Here is a 12,914-nt window from a genome sequence, read left to right as displayed (position 1 = left end):
ATAGCATTATCATTTTTCATATTATTTAATTCATTGAGCAAATCATCTTGTGCTTTAAGCACTTGTTCTACCTGAGTGGTAACCATAGAAGCATGTTTACTAATAAGTTTAGGGTCACCTTTAACTCTAGACATATAATCACTCAAGTGCTCAACCAATAAGCATTACGTTTCAATTGTCTACCAACATAAGCATTGAAGTTTTCTTGTTTAACAATAAAATTATCAAACTCATCCCAGCATTAGCTAGCAGACTTATTACGAGGAATATCACCTTCATCAAATCTATAGAGAGAATTTACCTTTACTACCTATGTCGTGTTATTAAGACCATGTATTTCTTCAATAGGTGGTAAATTCTTAACATCTTCAGCTTTAATACCCTTTTCTTTCATAGATTTCTTTGCCTCTTGCATATCTTCAGGACTGAGAAATAGAATACCCCTTTTCTTCAGAGTTGGCTTAGGAGTTGGTTCAGGAAGTGTCCAATCATTATCATTACTCAATATATTATTCAATAGCAATTCAGCTTGCTCAACAGTTCTTTCCCTGAAAACACAACCAGCACAACTATCCAGGTGGTCTCTGGAAGCATCGGTTAGTCCATTATAAAAGATATCAAGTATTTCATTTTGCTTGAGAGGATGATCAGGCAAAGCATTAAGTAATCGGAGAAGCCTCCCCCATGCTTGTGGGAGACTCTCTTCTTCAATTTGCACAAAATTATATATATCCCTTAAGGCAGCTTGTTTCTTATGAGCGGGGAAATATTTAACAGAGAAGTAATAAATCATATCCTGGGGACTACGCACACAACCAGGAGCAAGAGAATTAAACCATGTTTTAGCATCACCCTTTAATGAGAACGGAAATAACTGAAGGATATAGTAGTAACAAATTTTTCCTCATGAGTGAATAGGGTGGCTATATCATTCAATTTAGTAAGATGTGCCACAACAGTTTCAGATTCATAGCCATAAAAAGGATTAGATTCAACCAAAGTAATCAAATCAGGATCGATAGAGAAATCATAATCCTTATCAGAAATACAGATAGGTCAAGTAGCAAAAGCAGGGTCATATTTCATTCTAGCATTCAAAGACTTTTCTTTCAGCTTAGCTAACAGTTTCTTAAGATCATATCTATCTTTGCAAGCAAAAAGGTCTCTAGGAGTTTCTTCATTCATAACATAACCCTCAGGCACATCAGGCAATTCATATCTAAGGGGAGAATCTTCATCATCACTTTCATCAATATTATCTGTTTCAATAATTTCATTCTCTCTAACCCTAGCAAGTTGTTCATCAAGAAATTCACCTAATGGCATGGTATTATCAAGCATAGAAGTAGTTTCATCATAAGTATCATGCATAGCAGAAGTGGCATCATCAATAACATGCGACATATCAGAATAAATAACAGGTGTAGGTGTCACAAATTTACTCATAAAAGAAGGTGAATCAAGTGCAGAGCTAGATGGCAGTTCCTTACCTCCCCTCGTAGTTGAGGGAAAAATCTTGGTTCTTTCATCTTTCAAGTTCCTCATAGTGACCAATAGATATAAATCCCGAGTGACTCAAAGAATAGAGCTATGCTCCCCGGCAACGGCGCCAGAAAATAGTCTTGATAACCCACAAGTATAGGGGATCGCAATAGTTTTCGAGGGTAGAGTATTCAACCCAAATTTATTGATTCGACACAAGGGGAGCCAAAGAGTATTCTCAAGTATTAGCACTTGAGTTGTCAATTCAACCACACCTGAAAGACTTAATATCTGTAGCAAAATATTTAGTAGCAAAGTAGTATGGAAGTAACCGTAACGGTGGCAAAAGTAACAGTAGTAGTTTTTGTAGCAATCGTAACAGTGGCAACTGAAAAGTAACTAAGCAAAGATCAATATGTGAATAGCTCGTAGGCAATGGATCAATGATGGATAACTATGTCGGATGCAATTCCTCATGCAACAGTTATAACATAGCGTGACATAGAACTAGCTCCAGTTCATCAATTGTAATGTAGGCATGTATTCCGAATATAGTCATACGTGCTTATGGAAAAGAACTTGCATGACATCTTTTGTCCTACCCTCCCGTGGCAGCGGGGTCCTATTGGAAACTAAGGGATATTAAGGCTTCCTTTTAATAGAGTACCGGACCAAAGCATTAACACCTAGTGAATACATGAACTCCTCAAACTACGGTCATCACCGAGAGTGGTCTCGATTATTGTCACTTCGGGGTTGCCGGATCATAACACATAGTAGGTGACTATTGACTTGCAATATAGGATCAAGAACTCACATATATTCATGAAAACATAATAGGTTCAGATCTGAAATCATGGCACTCGGGCCCTAGTGACAAGCATTAAGCATAGCAAAGTCATAGCAACATCAATCTTAGAACATAATGGATATTAGGGATCAAACCCTAACAAAACTAACTCGATTACATGGTAAATCTCATCCAACCCATCACTATCCAGCAAGCCTACGATGGGATTACTCACGCACGGCAATGAGCATCATGAAATTGGTGATGGAGGATGGTTGATGATGACGATGGCGACGGATTCCCCTCTCCGGAGCACCGAACGGACTCTAGATCAGCCCTCTCGAGGAAGATTAGGGCTTGGCGGCGGCTCCGTATAGTAAAACGTGATGAATCCTTCTCTCTGATTTTTTCTCCCCGAAAGTGAATATATGGAGTTGGGGTTGAGGTCGGTGGAGTCCCAAGGGGCCCACGAGGCAGGGGGCGCGCCCTACACCCTCGTGGACAGGGTGTGGGCCCCCTGATGCTAATTCTTTCGCCAGGATTTCTCATTAATTCCAAAACGTGTCTCCGTGGATTTTCACGTCATTCCGAGAACTTTTATTTCTGCACAAAAATAGCACCATGGCAGTTCTGTTGAAAACAGCGTCAGTTCAGGTTAGTTCCGTTCAAATAATGCAAGTTAGAGTCCGAAACAAGGGCAAAAGTGTTTGGAAAAGTAGATACGTTGGAGACATATCAATTGATCGTTCAGTTTTATTGCTATTGCTTTCTTCATGTCAAATACATATTCCTTCGACTATGAGATTATGCAACTCCCAGATACCGGAGGAATACCTTGTGTGCTATCAAACATCACAACGTAACTGGGTGATTATAAAGATGCTCTATTGGTATCTCCGAAGGTGGTTGTTGGGTTGGCATAGATCGAGATTAGGATTTGTCACTCCGAGTATCGGAGAGGTATCTCTGGGCCCTCTCGGTAATGCACATCATAAGAAGCCTTGCAAGCAATGTGACTAATGAGTTAGTTGCGGGATGATGCATTACGGAACGAGTAAAGAGACTTGCCGGTAACGAGATTAAACTAGGTATGAACATACCGACGATTGAATCTCGGGCAAGTAACATACCGATGACAAAGGGAATAATGTATGTTGTCATAACGGTTCGACCGATAAAGATCTTCATAGAATATGTAGGAACCAATATGAGCATCCAGGTTCCGCTATTGGTTATTGACCGGAGAGGTGTCTCGATCATGTCTACATAGTTCTCGAACCCGTAGGGTCCGCACGCTTAACATTCGATGACGATTTTGTATTATATGAGTTATGTGATTTGGTGACAGAATGTTGTTCGGAGTCCCGAATGAGATCACAGACATGACAAGGAGTCTCAAAATGGTAGAGAGGTAAAGATTGATATATAGGACGATAGTATTCGGACACCAGAAGTCTTTCGGGATGCACCGGGTACTTATCGGGTCACTAGAAGGGGTTCCGGGCACCCCCCGACAAAAGATATGGGCCTTATGGGCCAAGAGGGGAAACACACCAGCCACAAAGGGGCTGATGCGCCCCCATATGATCTGGCCAAATTGGAGAAGGAAAGGGGAAGAAGGAAAGGAAAAAGGGAATAGGATTCCCCCTTCCCCCTCTTCCCTTCCTACTCTGAATAGGAATAGGAAAGGGGGGAGGCCGAATTGGGAGGACCCCAAGTAGGACTCCTCGTACTTGGGGCGCCCCCTTGGCTGCCTCTCCTCCTATATATATATATATATATATATATATATATATATATATATATATATATATATATATATATATATATATATATATATATATATATATATATATAACACATCAAACATTGTTAGCCGTGTGCGGCGCCCCCTCCACAGTTTACGCCTCCGGTCATATTCACGTAGTGCTTAGGCGAAGCCCTGCGCGGATCACTTCACCATAACCATCACCATGCCGTCGTGCTTACAGAACTCTCCCTCGACACTTTGCTGGATCAAGAGTTCGAGGGACGTCATCGAGCTGAACATGTGTAGAACTCGGAGGTGCCGTACGTTCGGTACTTGATCGGTCGGATCGAGAAGAAGTTCGACTACATCAACCGCGTTATCAAACGCTTCCGCTTTCGGGCTACGAGGGTACGTGGACACACTCTTCCCCTCTCGTTGCTATGCATCTCCTAGATAGATCTTCCGTGAGCTTAGGAATTTTTTTGAAATTGCATGCTACTGCCCCAAGAGTATGATCCTGCGATGGATGTGGAGATTTATCCACTAACCCCAGTGGCCTGTCAGATAGGGGAGACCGCGGTTGAAGAACGCAATTAGGCTGAAGTCTTTATAATTCGCAGATCTTGTGGGCACTTGGCAGATTACAACCTTAAGCAAATCAAACTTGGTATCATGTTGGCTACTGTAAGATTCTGAGTATTCTGGGCCGCGGTGCCAAAGCAGTGCAGTGTTCATCGAAGGAAGGGGGATCAATCGCCGGGTGCAGACCTCCATGAGCATCCAGCTGCCATGACCGTCGACGAGCACCATCCAAGATGTGTTCATGTAGACCCAGTACATACCGTTAATGTAGTTAAGGGTGACGGGGATCGGATCGCAGTCGAGGGGGTTGATGCTCGCCACCCTACAATTGTTATGCTGCGTGACACGCCGTTTCTGAAGATCAGGCGGCATCAGCAAGCAGGGAGCTGGCTTAAAAAGCTTCGTCCTGAGGGCTTTGAGTAAACAGTACAGCGCCGACGAGCACGTGGCAAGCGGCATGGTACTGAGATTGTTCACACGCGAGACAATGAGCTTGATTACCTCTGTGGGGAGCAAATTCCAGCCACTCTTTCGGCGGACACTGCTCAGTTCTGCCATTGTTAGTGTCTGGGTTTCGAAAGGCGGGAGGCGCCTAGAGGGGATGGAAGATTAGACGATTATGTGTGGACGAGGATGGAGAAGCGAATATGTGCTGCTGGAAGTGGACAGGTGATGATGACAATGTAGCAGCAGCACACCGCTTGACTTACGAGACACACCCCAGCAGTGTAGGGTGATATGTCTTGATGTCTACTACACAATCTTCTTCTTGTAGACGTTGTTGGGCCTCCAAGTGCAGAGGTTTGTAGGACAGTAGCAAATTTCCCTCAAGTGGATGACTTAAGGTTTATCAATCCGTGGGAGGCGTAGGATGAAGATGTTCTCTCTCAAGCAACCCTGCAACCAAATAACAAAGAGTCACTTGTGTCCCCAACACACCCAATACAATGGTAAATTGTATAGGTGCAATAGTTCGGCGAAGAGATGGTGATACAAGTGCAATATGGATGATAGATATGAGTATTTGTAATCTGAAAATATAAAAACAGCAAGGTAACTAATGATAAAAGTGAGCGTAAACGGTATTGCAATGCTAGGAAACAAGGCCTAGGGTTCATACTTTCACTAGTGAAAGTTCTCTCAACAATAATAACATAATTGGATCATATAACTATCCCTCAACATGCAACAAGGAGTCACTCCAAAGTCACTAATAGAGGAGAACAAACGAAGAGATTATGGTAGGGTACGAAACCACCTCAAAGTTATTCTTTCTGATCGATCTATTCAAGAGATCATACTAGAATAACACCTTAAGACACAAATAAACCAAAACCCTAATGTCACCTAGATACTCCAATGTCACCTCAAGTATCCGTGGGTATGATTATACAATATGCATCACACAATCTCAGATTCATCTATTCAAACCAACACAAAGTACTTCAAAGAGTGCCCCAAAGTTTCTACCGGAGAGTCAAGACGAAAACGTGTGCCAACCCCTGTGCATAAGTTCAACTGAACCCGCAAGTTGATCACCAAAACATACATCAAGTGAATCACGTGATATCCCATTGTCACCACAGATAAGCACATGCAAGACATACATCAAGTGTTCTCAAATCCTTAAAGACTCAATCCGATAAGATAACTTCAAAGGGAAAACTCAATCCATTACAAGAGAGTAGAGGGGGAGAAACATCATAAGATCCAACTATAATAGCAAAGCTCGCGATACATGAAGATCGTACCACCTCAAGAACACGAGAGAGAGAGATATCAAACACATAGCTACTGGTACATACCCTCAGCCCCAAGGGTGAACTACTCCCTCCTCGTCATGGAGAGCACCAGGATGATGAAGATGGCCACTGGTGAGGGATCCCCCCTCCAGCAGGGTGCCGGAACAGGGTCCCGATTGGTTTTCGGTGGTTACATAGGCTTGCGGCAGAACTCCCGATCTAGGTTATGTTCTGGGGGTTTCTGTATATATAAGAGGTTTTGGCGTCGTGAACAAGTCAGGGGGGTCTCCGGGCTGTCCACGAGGTAGGGAGGCGCGCCCCGGGGGGGGGGGGGGCGCCCCCCACCCTCGTGGGCAGCCCGGGACTCTTCTAGCCCAACTCTTTTACTCCATGACCTTCTTGTGGTCCAAAAATAAGTTCCGTGAAGTTTCAGGTCAATTGGACTCCGTTTGATTTTCCTTTTCTGCGATACTCAAAAACAAGGAAAAACATAAACTGGCACTGGGCTCTAGGTTAATAGGTTAGTCCCAAAAATCATATAAAATAGCACATAAATGCATAAAAAACATCCTAGATGGATAATATAATAGCATGGAACAATAAAAATTATAGATACGTTGGAGACGTATCAACCATCCCCAAGCTTAATTCCTGCTCGTCCTCGAGTAGGTAAATGATAAAAACAGAATTTTTGATGTGGAATGCTACCTAATATATTTATCAATATAATCTTCCTTATTGTGGCAAGAATATTCAGATCCATAAGATTCAATACAAAAGTTTAATATTGACATAAAAATAATAATACTTCAAGCATACTAACCAAGCAATTATGTCTTATCAAAATAACATAGCCAAAGAAATCTTATCCCTACAAAATCATATAGTTGGCCATGCTTCATTTTCTTCACACAAAATGCTCCCATCATGCACAACCCTGATGACAAGCCGAGCAATTGGTTCATACTTTTTAATGCGCTTCAGCCTTTTCAACCCTCACGCAATACATGAGCGCAAGCCATGGAAGACAAAAAGAAGAAAGTCTCACATTGACGCGGCTAATCAATGGGCTATGGAGATACCCATCAATTGATGTCAATACGAGGAGTAGGGATTGCCATGCAACGGATGCACTAGAGCTATAAATATATGAAAGCTCATCAAAAGAAACTAAGTGGGTGTGCATCCAACTTGCTTGCTCACCAAGACCTAGAGCATTTTGAGGAAGCCCATCAATGGAATATACAAGCCAAGTTCTATAATGAAAATTCCCACTAGTATATAAAAGTGACAAAATAAGAGACTCTCTATCATGAAGATCATGGTGCTACTTTGAAGCACAAGTGTGGAAAAAGGATAGTAACATTGTCCCTTCTCTCTTTTTCTCTCATTTTTTCGTTTCTTTTTTTTTAATTTTTTTAATTTGGGCCTTCTCTCCTTTTTTCTTTTTCTTTTGGCCTCTTTTTTTTGTTTCGTCCGGAGTCTCATCCCGACTTGTGGGGGAATCATAGTCTCCATCATCCTTTCCTCACATGGGACAATGCTCTAATAATGATGATCATCACACTTTTATTTACTTAGAACTCAAGAATTACCACTCGATACTTAGAACAAAATATGACTCTATGTGAATGCCTCCGGCGGTGTACCGGGATATGCAATGAATCAAGAGTGACATGTATGAAAAATTAGCATGGTGGCTTTGCCACAAATATGATGTCAACTACATGATCATGCAAGGCAATATGACAGTGATGATGCATGTCATAATAAACTAAACGGTGGAAAGTTGCATGGCAATATATCTCGGAATGGCTATGGAAATGCCATAATAGGTAGGTATGGTGGCTGTTTTGAGGAAGATATAAGGAGGTTTATGTGTGATAGAGCATATCGTATCACGGGGTTTGGATGCACCAGCGAAGTTTGCACCAACTCTCAAGGTGAGAAAGGGCAATGCACGGTACCGAAGAGGCTAGCAATGATGGAAGGGTGAGAGTTGGTAATATCCATGGACACACATTAGTCATAAAGAACTCATATACTTACTGCAAAAGTTTATTAGCCCTCGAAGCAAAGTACTACTACGCATGCCCCTAGGGGGATAGATTGGTAGGAAAAGACCATCGCTCGTCCCCGACCGCCACTCATAAGGAAATTAATCAAAGAACACTCCATGCTTCAAGTTTGTCACACAACGTTTACCATACGTGCATGCTACAGGACTTGCCAACCTCAACACAAGTATTTCTCAATTTCATAATTACCCAACTAGCACGACTCTAATATCACCACCTTTATATCTCAAAACAACTATCAAGTATCAAACTTCTCTTAGTATTCAATGCACTTTATATGAAAGTTTTTATTATATCCCTCTTGGATGCCTATCATATTAGGACTAGTTTCATAACCAAAGCAAATTACCATGCTGTTTAGGACTCTCAAAATAATATAAGTGAAGCATGAGAGTTCATCTATTTCTTCAAAATAAAACCACAGTCGTGCTCTAAAAGGATATAAGTGAAGCACTAGAGCAAATGACAAACTACTCCGAAAGATATAAGTGAAGATCAATGAGTAGTTGAATAATTATGTAACAATGTGAAGACTCTCTAACATTTAAGAGATTCAGATCTTGGTATTTTATTCAAACAGCAAGCAAAACAAAAGAAAATAAAATGACGCTCCAAGCAAAACACATATCATGTGGTGAATAAAAATATAGCTCCAAGTAAAGTTACCGATGAACGCAGATGGAAGAGGGGATGCCTTCCGGGGCATCCCCAAGCTTAGGCTCTTGGTTGTCCTTGAATATTACCTTGGGGTGCCTTGGGAATCCCCAAGCTTAGGCTCTCGCCACTCCTTATTCCATAGTCCATCGAATCTTTACCCAAAACTTGAAAACTTCACTACACAAAACTTAACAGAAAACTCGTAAGCTCCGTTAGTATAAGAAAATAAATCACCACTTAGGTACTATTGTGAACTCATTCTAAATTCATATTGGTGTAATATCTACTGTATTCAAACTTCTCTATGGTTCATACCCTCCGATACTACTCATAGATTTATCAAAATAAGTAAACAACACATAGAAAACAGAATCTGTCAAAAACAGAACAGTCTGTAGTAATCTGTATCAAACGTATACTTCTGGAACTCCAAAAATTATGAAATAAACTGGTGGACCTGAGAAATTTGTCTATTAATCATCTGCAAAAATAATCAACCTAAAAGCACTCCCCAGTAAAAAATGGCAGCTAATATCGTGAGCGCTAAAGTTTCTGTTTTTTACAGCAAGATCATAAAGACTTCACCCAAGTCTTCCCAAAGGTTCTACTTGGCACAAAAACTAATTAAAACATGAAACCACATCTAACCAGAGGCTATATATATTATTTATTACTAAACAGGAACAAAAATCAAGGAAAAAAATAAAAATTGGGTTGCCTCCCAACAAGCGCTAACGTTTAACGCCCCTAGCTAGGCATGATGATTTCAATGATGCTCACATAAAAGATAAGAATTGAAACATAAAGAGAGCATCATGAAGAATATGAATAGCACATTTAAGTCTAACCCACTTCCTATGCATAGGGATTTTGTGAGCAAACAACTTATGGGAACAATAATCAACTAGCATAGGAAGGCAAAACAAGCATAACTTTAAGATCTTCAACACATAGAGAGGAAAATTGATATTATTGCAATTCCTACAAGCATATGTTCCTCCCTCATAATAATTTTCAGTAGCATCATGAATTAATTCAACAATATAACCATCACATAAAGCATTCTTTTCATGATCTACAAGCATAGAAAATTTACTACTCTCCACATAAGCAAAATTCTTCTCATTCGGAATAGTGGGAGTATAATAAGAAACTCGAATACTATAAATTGTTTCCATATTAAAAGAGTAATGTTCAGAAAAAGGGTAATCATAATCATGAAAAGTTTTATAAATATAAGCATCACTACTTTTTATAGCATAAGTTTCATCACAATAATCATCATAAGTAGCAACTTTGTTCTCATCATAATCAATTGAAACCTCTTCCGAAATAGTGGATTCATCACTAAATAAATTCATGACCTCTCCAAATCCACTTTCATAAATATTATAAGATTCAACACCCTCCAAAATAGTGGCATCATTACTTCCTAAAGTTGACACTCTTCCAAACCCACTTTCATCAATATAACCATCATAAATAGGAGGCATGCTATCATCATAATAAATTTGCTCATCAAAACTTGGGAGGCTAAAAATATCATCTTCATTAAACATAGCATCTCCAAGCTTGGGACAAACATTAATTGCAGCAAATATATTCTCAAACATGTCATTCTCATCAAACATAGCATCCCCAAGCTTGGGCCTTTTCATATCATAAGCATAATCATTCTCATCATTAATAATATGGATAGCACCAATAGTATAGGAATTATCATCATCACAATGAGTAATAGGAGCAACATCATTTGGGAGGGATACCTTTCTACCTTTGCTTCTCCATCTTTTCTTTTTCTTCTTCACATCATGTGTGGGTTTAACCCTCTTTTTTGAGCTCCTTATTAATGAGATTGGTTGAATAGAAAGCTCCTCCTCGTTACCTGATTCATCATAAGAAATAATAGGAGGATATTGGGAAGTCTCTTCCCTTTCATTAGTATTCTCTTCATCTTCTATTTTCTTTCTTGTCTTTATGTAATTGGCAATATAAGGATTTTCAATGCAATTCACCGCACAATACATAAAAATTTCTTCTAGATCAAAATCAAGAAATCTATCAAGATTAAATTTTGGAATACCCTCAGTTATACGTTTCATTTCTTCATACCCCAAAAGAAGACTAAGCTCTTTATGATGCTCAAGGGTAATCAAGTTATCACAATTTTTGGACACGATTTGATCATGAAACAAATAGCATTCGAGCTTTAAATGACCATCACCACAAAAAAAAGACACATCCGTGACATTTTGGGCCGAACGAAATTTTTTTCTGTCATACATATGACACTTCTATGACGATAATTGTGACAAAACCCGGTATCATCATAGATGTGGTGGGTTCCTACTTCTATGACAAAAAATCATGACAGAAAATGGGCTTTTCGTCCTGGGCGGGCCGGAGACGCAACTGCATGACATTCTTTGGGCAGTCCATGACGGAAAAAACCGTGGTAGAAGCGAGGGCGAGGAAAATTTTGGGGAGTTCCCGGTTACGGTGGGAGGTCGGGGGCCGAGCGATGCGCATTTCTCTCGTACACGTACGCGCGTGTGTGCGAGGCGTTGGCTCTAACAGAACCCGAGCGAGGCGTTGGGCTCTAACTGAACCCGAGTGATTGCACTGCAGGCTACGCGTTACTGAACCCGAGCGATCGATCGATGGCTGTTAACTGAACCCGATCGAGCGATTCCTTCGCTACTGCTGCTAACTGAAGCCGATCGATGCTGCCTCTGGGATGAACAGTGAGCGTTGCGGGGGGGGGGGGGGGGGGTTGGATGAACAGTGAGCGGTGGTGTTGCCTCTGGATGAACAGGACCCCGTGGTGTGGTGGAGGGCTGGATGAACAGTAGACGGTGGAGGGGTGCCCGTGGAGGGGTGCTTGAACAGGACCCCGTGGTGTGGAGGGCTGGATGAACAGTAGACGGTGGAGGGGTGCCCGTGGAGGGGTGGTTGAACAGTAGCCGGTGGAGTAACGAGCGGCGGAGGCTGGATGAACAGGAGCCCGTGGAGGCTGGAGGAGGTCGACGGTAGCCCGTGGAGGCTGGAGGAGGTCGACGGTAGCCCGTGGAGGCTAGAGGAGGTCGACGGTGGAGATGAACAGTATCCCGTGGAGTCCCGTTTTGCGGTATGCCACACCCCTCCCAATGAACAGGACCCCCGTTTCGACCGTAGGAGGTCCGTTTCGTCCGTTTGGCGGTACGCCACACCCCTCCCGATCAACAGGACCCCCGTTTCGACTGTAGGAGGTCTGTTTCCTCCATTTTGCGGTACGCCAGACCCCTCCCGATCAACAGGACCCCGTTCCGAACGTAGGAGGTCCGTTTCCTCCATTGTGCGGTATGCCAGGCCTCGTTTCCATCGCCTGTTCCGTCCAAGCCCTCCCGATGAACACGACCACGCATTCCGTTCTGACCCAGCCGGTTGGCTCCCACGCGTTCCGTTGCCTCCCGATGAACACGACACATTCCGTTGCCTCCCCATGAACACGACGCATTCCATTGCCTCCCCATGAACACGACGACGACGTTGTTTCTCAGTTCCGACCCAGCCATGTACACGAGCCCTGGCCGTACGTATGCGCAAGTAGGCGTTCGAGACCCCGCCCGTATGTACACATACGTGGCCGTATTTTCTTTCTTGCACCCTGGCCGCTGTACGTACATGTACATGCCACGTGCGCGCCTCTACATCCACCAGTATATATGTACGTACACGTTCGCGACCAGAATGACAACGCTACATACGCTTCGACCAGGTGGGTCCCGACTGTCAGGCACTTCCTTGCCTGCGAAGATTTAGCTGGTGGGTCCCAGCAGTCAGGGGGCGAATCA

The sequence above is a fragment of the Aegilops tauschii genome, chromosome 7, assembly GCF_002575655.3.
Source record: "Aegilops tauschii subsp. strangulata cultivar AL8/78 chromosome 7, Aet v6.0, whole genome shotgun sequence".
NCBI classification, from domain to species: domain Eukaryota; kingdom Viridiplantae; phylum Streptophyta; class Magnoliopsida; order Poales; family Poaceae; genus Aegilops; species Aegilops tauschii.
Note: the sequence above shows the minus strand (reverse complement) of the source record.